This window comes from Danio rerio, chromosome 21, assembly GCF_052040795.2.
Source record: "Danio rerio strain M-AB ecotype USA chromosome 21, GRCz13ab, whole genome shotgun sequence".
NCBI lineage: Eukaryota > Metazoa > Chordata > Actinopteri > Cypriniformes > Danionidae > Danio > Danio rerio.
Window position 1 is genome coordinate 37,190,081 of NC_141041.1, and position 8,483 is coordinate 37,198,563.

The window sequence follows — 8,483 nt, forward strand, 5'->3', positions numbered from 1 at the left end:
TATGGGGTGTTTAATGAATAAAAGATTTACAACCTGTGAAATTATGAACCCTTATTGTATACTGTATGTATTTTAAATCTGCAATTCAATATAAAATATATTTCCATACACTACTTACCTTATGTTTACTCGTCAATCTCACCAAAGCCATCAATGTCTCCATAACTCACTATCAACAAATAACTTTGCATGACATAGGCCTACCGTCAGGGTTCAATGCAGATTAAAACAGGCTCGCATCTTTACTGCTGTTGCACAGGGGGGCTAACTGTTGCATTTCAGTAAATGTATAGCTGATGCTTTATAGAAAAATCTAGTAATTTGGTCTTCAATCAATAAAAACTGCTGCTGTAGTTTACTCTGTTCTTAGTGTTCAAGTATACACTAGTATGTTAAAGTTCAGCTTCTTCCCTCTTTGTTCCCTGTAGTTAAAGGGTAAATACAGTATTTGTTCCCTCCTTGTTCCCTGTACTTACACACTGTAAAAAAAAAAGTTGAGTAAACTTAAAATAATTAGGCAACCTATCACACATAGCTTTTTGAGTTAACTCAACAAACAGGGTTTGAAGACCAGTGAACTCAAAATATTTTGTTGAATTCTTTAGTTCTCTGAACAAAAAGTATCATGTTCACCCAACAAGACATTTTTGTTTGCTGAACAAAAAATGTCATGTTCAACCAACAGGATATTTTTGTTTGCTGAACAAAAAATGTCATGTTCAACCAACAGGATATTTTTGTTTGCTGAACAAAAAATGTCATGTTCACCCAACAAGATATTTTTGTTTGCTGAACAAATATTATCATGTTTACTCAACAAGATCTTTTGTTTGCTGAACAAAAATTTTCACGTTTATTCAACAAGATCTTTTGTTTACTGAACAAAAATGATTATGTTTACCCAACAAGATTTTTTTAGTTTACTGAACAAAATAAAACAAACTGATTCATAATGCATTAACTATTAATTTTTAGGATTCAAATTAAATACACAAGAATAGTCAATTCACTTTTTTTTATTTTTAACTGTGTTCAAATCACAATCCAAAACATTTGCATACAAAATCAGCATTTGACATTAGCCGTGTTCAGCATTGGGCTAGTTTGTACACAACTAGTACTGAATGTTTCCAGATTTGAAAAGATTGTACACTGCCTCAACATAAAATAACTGGCAACCTTACTAAAACCAAGCTATTAGTGTGTCTAAACACTCAAACCAGGTGAATATGCAATCATCTAATCAGAGTAAACCCTAAAAGCCACTCCATTCATACAGTCTTTAAAGTGTACTGCACTTTTGTCAACAAAGTACATAAAGTCCAAAAACAGACCTCAAAACATTGAAACAGTGGCACATTAGGAAGTGGTCACGGGTCAGTTGCCGTTACTGTGTGGAGTTTGAATGTTCTCCCTGCGTTCACGTGGGTTTCCTTTGGGTTCTCCGGTTTCCCCCACAGTCCAAAGACGTGTGGCACAGGTGAATTGGGTAGGCTAAAATTGTCTGTAGTGTATGTGTGAATGAGTGTGTATGGATGTTTTCCAGAGATGGGTTGCAGCCGGAAGGGCATACGCTGCGTAAAACAAGTTCATTGCGCTGTGGCGACCCCAGATTAATAAAGGGACTAAGCCGAAAAGAAAATGAATGAATGAATGAACTGAACTCTCGCAGATCATGTGCCACCAACCTCCATAAAACATGCTGAATCACTTAAAAAGTATATTTGAGTTCTTTTGGGTGTTCCATATTCAGTCTATACAAGAGGCTGAACAAGTAAGCGAAGGCTGCAGGCAGATGTGTGATATCCTGAAGTACTATGGCCTCCTCCAAGATTTTAGCGAGGTTCATCACATATTGCAGGGATGCAGAAGTGCCATTATCATCTTCCACCACAGTGAAGATTCCAATCCTTTAATCTCTGGTGCTGTGGTCTTCAGGGTCCGTGTCCTTATAGGAGATTAAGTAATGGGAAAATTAATTGATGTGTAATATTAATTACTACTTATTAATGTTATTACTATTATGCAAAGAAAATAAAAACATGTAATACTTTCGTACATACAAACAGTAACACTTTGAATAGTCTATAATATATAATAATTGAACAATATATTGACAACTTTTTAATATTTAGCAATTTTTTAAACTTTTATTTTACATAAAATTGCAAAGATTTACTTTTATTTGATACAGTTTCAATTGTGAAAGTTGTTTATTGTCCTGTTTAGAATATAACTGAGCCTTTAATTGTCATTCATAAGGGATTTATAAAGCATAAATAGTCCTCACTTTAGATTAGGTCACAACTGGATGAAGTTAAGCTCATAAAGCATATACTAACATACAAAGTAACTATTATTACATACCTTAATATTAGGATATTTAAATGTTAATTTGAATAGTTTATTAATCGTGTACTTAAGCATTCTGAATGATCTTAAAAACACCAACTATTCTTAAATAACTGGTTTGTAAATAATGCAATACTTAAATTAGTAATACAAATGAATCATTAAAGTTAAAAAAAATACAATCATTGAGCACTTCATGTAGAGTTATGCTTAACAGAAAATAAATTAACTATTCGCTAATACTAAATAAATTATTTATAGCGTGCAGCTATTAAAAGTGTTACCAAGCACACTAATAAATGTAGAATAGGGTATGAAAATGGGTAACTTACCAGACATATCTTGAGAAAGCAAGCAGAATTTTTACGAAGAAAAATTGGCAATCCCTCAAGAGCTGCTCTTTCTCGATCGGTGACAATATCAGTGACCTGAAGGAAAGGCATTTACAAAGGGTGTTTTACAATCTTATTGTTTTGTAAGTAAAAATGTACTTAGTACATTTAAATGAGCATAGTATTTTATTCATGCTGTTGAAAAAACACATGGCTTTATTTTTAAAAAAAGAATTTTGTGGTTTCCATACAATGGAATTTGATAATGGTTGTGTTGGCAAATTTAGAAAAATGTTTAGTTTCATGTGACAATTACTTTGAGTTAAAAACTACAGCTATTATTTTCTATTTTCCTCTTTGAATGTATTCATTTGAAATGGTCACTCAAAACAAGTGAAACATCTGTTATTTATCTTACTTCCATCTCACAATCAAAACACAACTTGACACAATTAAAATTAATGCAAAAGGGCTGGACAATTAAATTGTTGCAATTACGTTTTATTAGACTGTATTACCTGAGCATGAAATTCTTGACAGGACAAAATATGTTGCACATGTTAAAAACATCAGACGGGTGTATAAGAAAAAAAAAATCTTAATGAGTACCTGCTCATCCATCTTGTTTAAAGTTGTATCCATCTCTGGACCCATTGAATCCCTTCTTTTCTGTAGAGTTTCAGGAGAGGTGCTGTATATTTATCAAGTCACTCGATTAACTGTCTCAGGAGATCTACATTACAGATCTGAGAAAACTCTGTGCAGATCTACAATATACAAAAAAAACATACATATTAATTTTTACACATAATATATATATATATATATATATATATATATATATATATATATATATATATATATATATATATATATATATATATATATATAAATATATAAATATATATAAATATATAAATATATAAATATAAATATATAAATATAAACTAAATAAATTATTTATAGCGTGCAGCTATTAAAAGTGTTACCAAGCAGACTAATAAATGTAGAATAGGGTATGAAAATGGGTAACTTACCAGACATATCTTGAGAAAGCAAGCAGAATTTTTACGAAGAAAAATTGGCAATCCCTCAAGAGCTGCTCTTTCTCAATCGGTGACAATATCAGTGACCTAAAGGAAAGTCATTTACAAAGGGTGTTTTACAATCTTATTGTTTTGTAAGTAAAAATGTACTTAGTACATTTAAATGAGCATAGTATTTTATTCATGCTGTTGAAAAAACACATGGCTTTATTTTTAAAAAAGAATTTTGTGGTTTCCATACAATGGAATTTGATAATGGTTGTGTTGGCAAATTTAGAAAAATGTTTAGTTTCATGTGACAATTACTTTGAGTTAATAACTACAGCTATTATTTTCTATTTTCCTCTTTGAATGTATTCATTTGAAATGGTCACTCAAAACAAGTGAAACATCTGTTATTTATCTTACTTCCATCTCACAATCAAAACACAACTATTGCTATCTGTAATAGCAATTGCAGTATAGTATATATATTTAGCCCTTTATATTTTTTATGTAAATAAAAGCTAGCTGACTGTTAAAGCAAGTTGGTCTGAATATGATAGACATTTAGTCGAGCTAACAAATCAAGCAATAAATTACATGAAAATCACACGATTTTCACACAAATTACACAGTTAAACACGTCACCGTTTGTTCCACTGGCTCTGGTTAAATTATTTAAATATATATATATATATATATATATATGTAAATGTAAATATTTAAATGTTCAAATGCTGAATACAGATGTATTTTGAATTACCTATAATAATAATGTTGTTTGTTATTTTTAGCATTATCATTACTACCTTGAATGAAACCAAAGCAATTGCAATATAGTGACTTACCTCTTCCTTAAAGTCCAGGTTATCTCTCTCTAATTTCTTCCTGGCTAAATCTCAACAACTTCTTTTGGGCAAAGAGAAAAGGTTTCTTGCATCTGCTGGTGAATGACCGTCAAATTTCATTGATGATAGCAAGTCTCACCTCCTCAAGGAAATCTTGCATTGAAATATGTTATTGTCAATATTTCAGTCCTTTTGAGCAAAAAGAAAGAAAAATATATATTTAGCCCTTTATATTTTTTATGTAAATAAAAGCTAGCTGACTGTTAAAGCAAGTTGGTCTGAATATGATAGACATTTAGTCGAGCTAACAAATCAAGCCATAAATACATGAAAATCACACGATTTTCACACAAATTACACAGTTAAACACGTCACCGTTTGTTCCACTGGCTCTGGTTCGAAGGGAAAAAAGGTTATGATGTGCGCAATGCTGACAGCAATCTAGATAAACAGGACATAATGTTATATTTGACTTGGATACCTGATCTGGTATGTTATATGATACTCATTGTATTAATCGTGAGTTATTAAAGCAAATGACTCGATTGAAATCGCTATTTGTTTCAAATACATTCACTCTAAACTTTTATTGATGTAAATAGCCAAAACCAAGTGCACGAAACAAGTAACTCACGGCTAAATTATAACAAATAGTTCCGTATTAGGATACACGCGCACATCAAAGCCAACATATCAAATAATATAACGTTAGATGACAACAAAAAAAGACATACATACCTATGATTTAGCAGAAACGTCGTTGGCCTGCTCTTAACTAGGGATGGCTGACGTGAAACTGATGTTTTGACACAGTGTCGAGATCCCGAAGCGCAAGTGTTTCGAATCACTACACCGAAGCATGATCCGAAGCACCCAAGTCACGTGACTAAAGTGTTTCGAAACACCTAGTCACGTGACTAAAGCGATTCAAAGCATCGATCAGCTTAGAAACGTTTCGAGACCTGGTGAATCCTAATTTGACTGCCAACGTCTCCAAATTATCTCTGTCTCAAATGGCTTAGAGCACTGTGGGTTTGCTTATTGATTCTATGCTTAGCATGATGTTATGGGTTCGAATCTCGACTTCGAAATCATGGTTTTATGTATTTTAATCATGTTTCTGTTTTGTGTAGCCTAAATAGGATACAGCTACAGTTACGCCATCAATTTAGCATCATTTTTGTAACACTGTAAAATAATAATAAATATTTTTACAGTATGGTTGGGTTTAGGGTTTGGGTAGACATTAATAAAATACAATAAATGGGAAATTTAATGAATAATATAAATAATTCTTGATAACTTCAGGCCACCGTTTTTGATCTAGCAACAACCCTGTTTTAAGACAAAAACAAGACATATTTATTCACAAATTGTTTATTCGGATATCAGACCAATGTTGAAACAAAACGATACAAGAGCAAAGCATTACCAACTGGTATTAAAGCATTTTAAAACAACTGCTACTGACTGGCTTCGAAACCTACTACTCCTGCATGGATGTCTGACATCTTAACCACTGTACTATGTTACTTGAAGGATTCCACTTTCACAAAGTGGGCTTTAATCCCTCAATTTGTTCAATCGTTCTCTGCTGAAGCTGTTTCAGTGCAATACATATAAAAAATGACCACTAGATGTCACTGTAGAGTGAGGTTTCGAAACGTTTCGAAGCTTCGACACATTTGCTTCGACTGTTTCAGTGTTTCACGAAGCCTCGCTTTGCCCACCACTACTCTTAACCGCTCTATCACGGTCTCTCACATCATTAATACACTGGTAAAATAGATCGGGCAGTCAGATGGGTAGCACATCGCACAAAAACATGTATACAATTATATACAATCGATTATGAAAACGATTGACATGTAGCTCTGCAGAAAGAAAGATGGTTCGTTTTGTCGCGCGCACGTGACAGGTACCCCCTGCAGTGAGCTATGGAAGTAAATTGCGCATGCGCCAGAAGCTTATAAGGCGCATGCGCCAACAAGAAGGGCACGCATCAACGCAAAACTAAGAATTTTGTATTAGTTCAACGAAATATTTTAAGTTTTTCACATTGAAGCACCATATTTGTTGAACAAACTAACTATTATTTGTCAGCATTTCAAATGAAAATATTTAAATTCAGTTATCTTATTAATCTTTGTTCAGAGGACTTTTTGAAAGTTGGCGTTTTTACAGTGCAGGGTAAATACCACATTTGAGGGTTGTAAATTAAAGTGAAGCTTTGTTCCTCCCTTGTTCCCTGTACTTATAGGGTAAATACTACATTTGAGGGTTGTAAATTAAAGTGAAGCTTTGTTCCTCCCTTGTTCCCTGTACTTACAGGGTAAATACCACATTTGAGGGTTGTAAATTAAAGTGAAGCTTTGTTCCTCCCTTGTTACCTGTACTTACAGGGTAAATACCACATTTGAGGGTTGTAAATTAAAGTGAAGCTTTGTTCCTCCCTTGTTACCCCCTTGTTCCCTGTACTTACAGGGTAAATACCACATTTGAGGGTTGTAAATTAAAGTGAAGCTTTGTTCCTCTCTTGTTACCTGTAGTTAAAGGGTAAATACAACATTTGTTCCCCCCTTGTTCCCTTTAGTTTTCAATGTAAAATCTTGAAGGCAGTAAAATAAATATACAAACACACAATATATTTCTTCTTTACTTTGTAACCTTTATTTTAATAAATAAGCATTTTAAAAGACTTCATATTAATCATACATTGTCTTGTCTATCATTGCCTATACTCATTCATTTTCTCTTCGGCTTTGTCCTTTTGTTAATCTGGGGTCGCCACAGTGGAATAAACCACCATCTTATCCAGCATATGTTTTACGCAGTGGATGCCCTTCCAGCTGCAACCCATCTCTGGGAAACATCCATACACACCCACTCACACGCATTCACTACGGACAATTTAGTCTACCCAATTCACCTGTACCGCATGTCTTTGGACTGTGAGGGAAACCGGAGCACCCGGAGGAAACCCACGCGAACGCAGGGAGAACTCCATGCAGAAACCTTCTTGATGTGAGGAAACAGCACTACCTACTGTGCCACCGTGTTGCCACCCAGCTGCAACCCATCACTGGGAAGCATCCATACACACTCATTCACACACATACACTACGGACAATTTTAGCTTACCTAATGTCACCACATATTTTTGGACTTGTGGGAGCACCCGGAGGAAACCCACGCTAACATGGGGAGAACATGCAAACTCCACACAGAAATGCCAACTGACCCAGCCGAGGCTCGAACCAGCGACCTGTGTGGTATTTACCCTATAAGTACAGGGAACAAGGGAGGAACAAAGCTTCACTTTAATTTACAACCCTCAAATGTGGTATTTACCCTATAAGTACAGGGAACAAGGAGGGAACAAATACTGTATTTACCCTTTAACTACAGGGAACAAAGAGGGAAGAAGCTGAACTTTAACATACTAGTGTATACTTGAACATTAAGAACAAAGTAAACTACAGCAGCAGTTTTTATTGATTGAAGACCAAATTACTAGATTTTTCTATAAAGCATCAGCTATACATTTACTGAAATGCAACAGTTAGCCCCCCTGTGCAACAGCAGTAAAGATGCGAGCCTGTTTTAATCTGCATTGAACCCTGACGGTAGGCCTATGTCATGCAAAGTTATTTGTTGATAGTGAGTTATGGAGACATTGATGGCTTTGATGAGATTGACGAGTAAACATAAGGTAAGTAGTGTATGGAAATATATTTTATATTGAATTGCAGATTTAAAATACATACAGTATACAATAAGGGTTCATAATTTCACAGGTTGTAAACCTTTTATTCATTAAACACCCCATATAAAACCCAAGCACTGAATAAGAGTACTAATGTACTCACGCAGGTGCATATACAGTACATTTGCAGATAGCAATAGGTTGTCACCATCCTTGC

The 8,483-nt window shown here is 34.1% G+C and overlaps 1 long non-coding RNA gene across 4 annotated transcripts; it reads right to left on the reverse strand.

Moving 5' to 3' along the window:
• Nucleotides 1-1,000: 1,000 nt before the first annotated feature.
• Nucleotides 1,001-5,398, reverse strand: LOC147838909 (uncharacterized). 4 transcript variants are annotated; one of them, XR_015520928.1, is made up of 6 exons: nt 5,299-5,398; nt 4,561-4,749; nt 3,722-3,817; nt 3,294-3,451; nt 2,685-2,780; nt 1,001-1,948 (listed from the first exon to the last, which is right to left on the reverse strand). It is a non-coding gene; the product is annotated as an uncharacterized LOC147838909 (long non-coding RNA). The 4 variants fall into 4 exon arrangements; XR_015520927.1 differs by lacking the exon at nt 4,561-4,749; XR_015520930.1 differs by lacking the exons at nt 3,722-3,817; nt 4,561-4,749.
• Nucleotides 5,399-8,483: the final 3,085 nt, after the last annotated feature.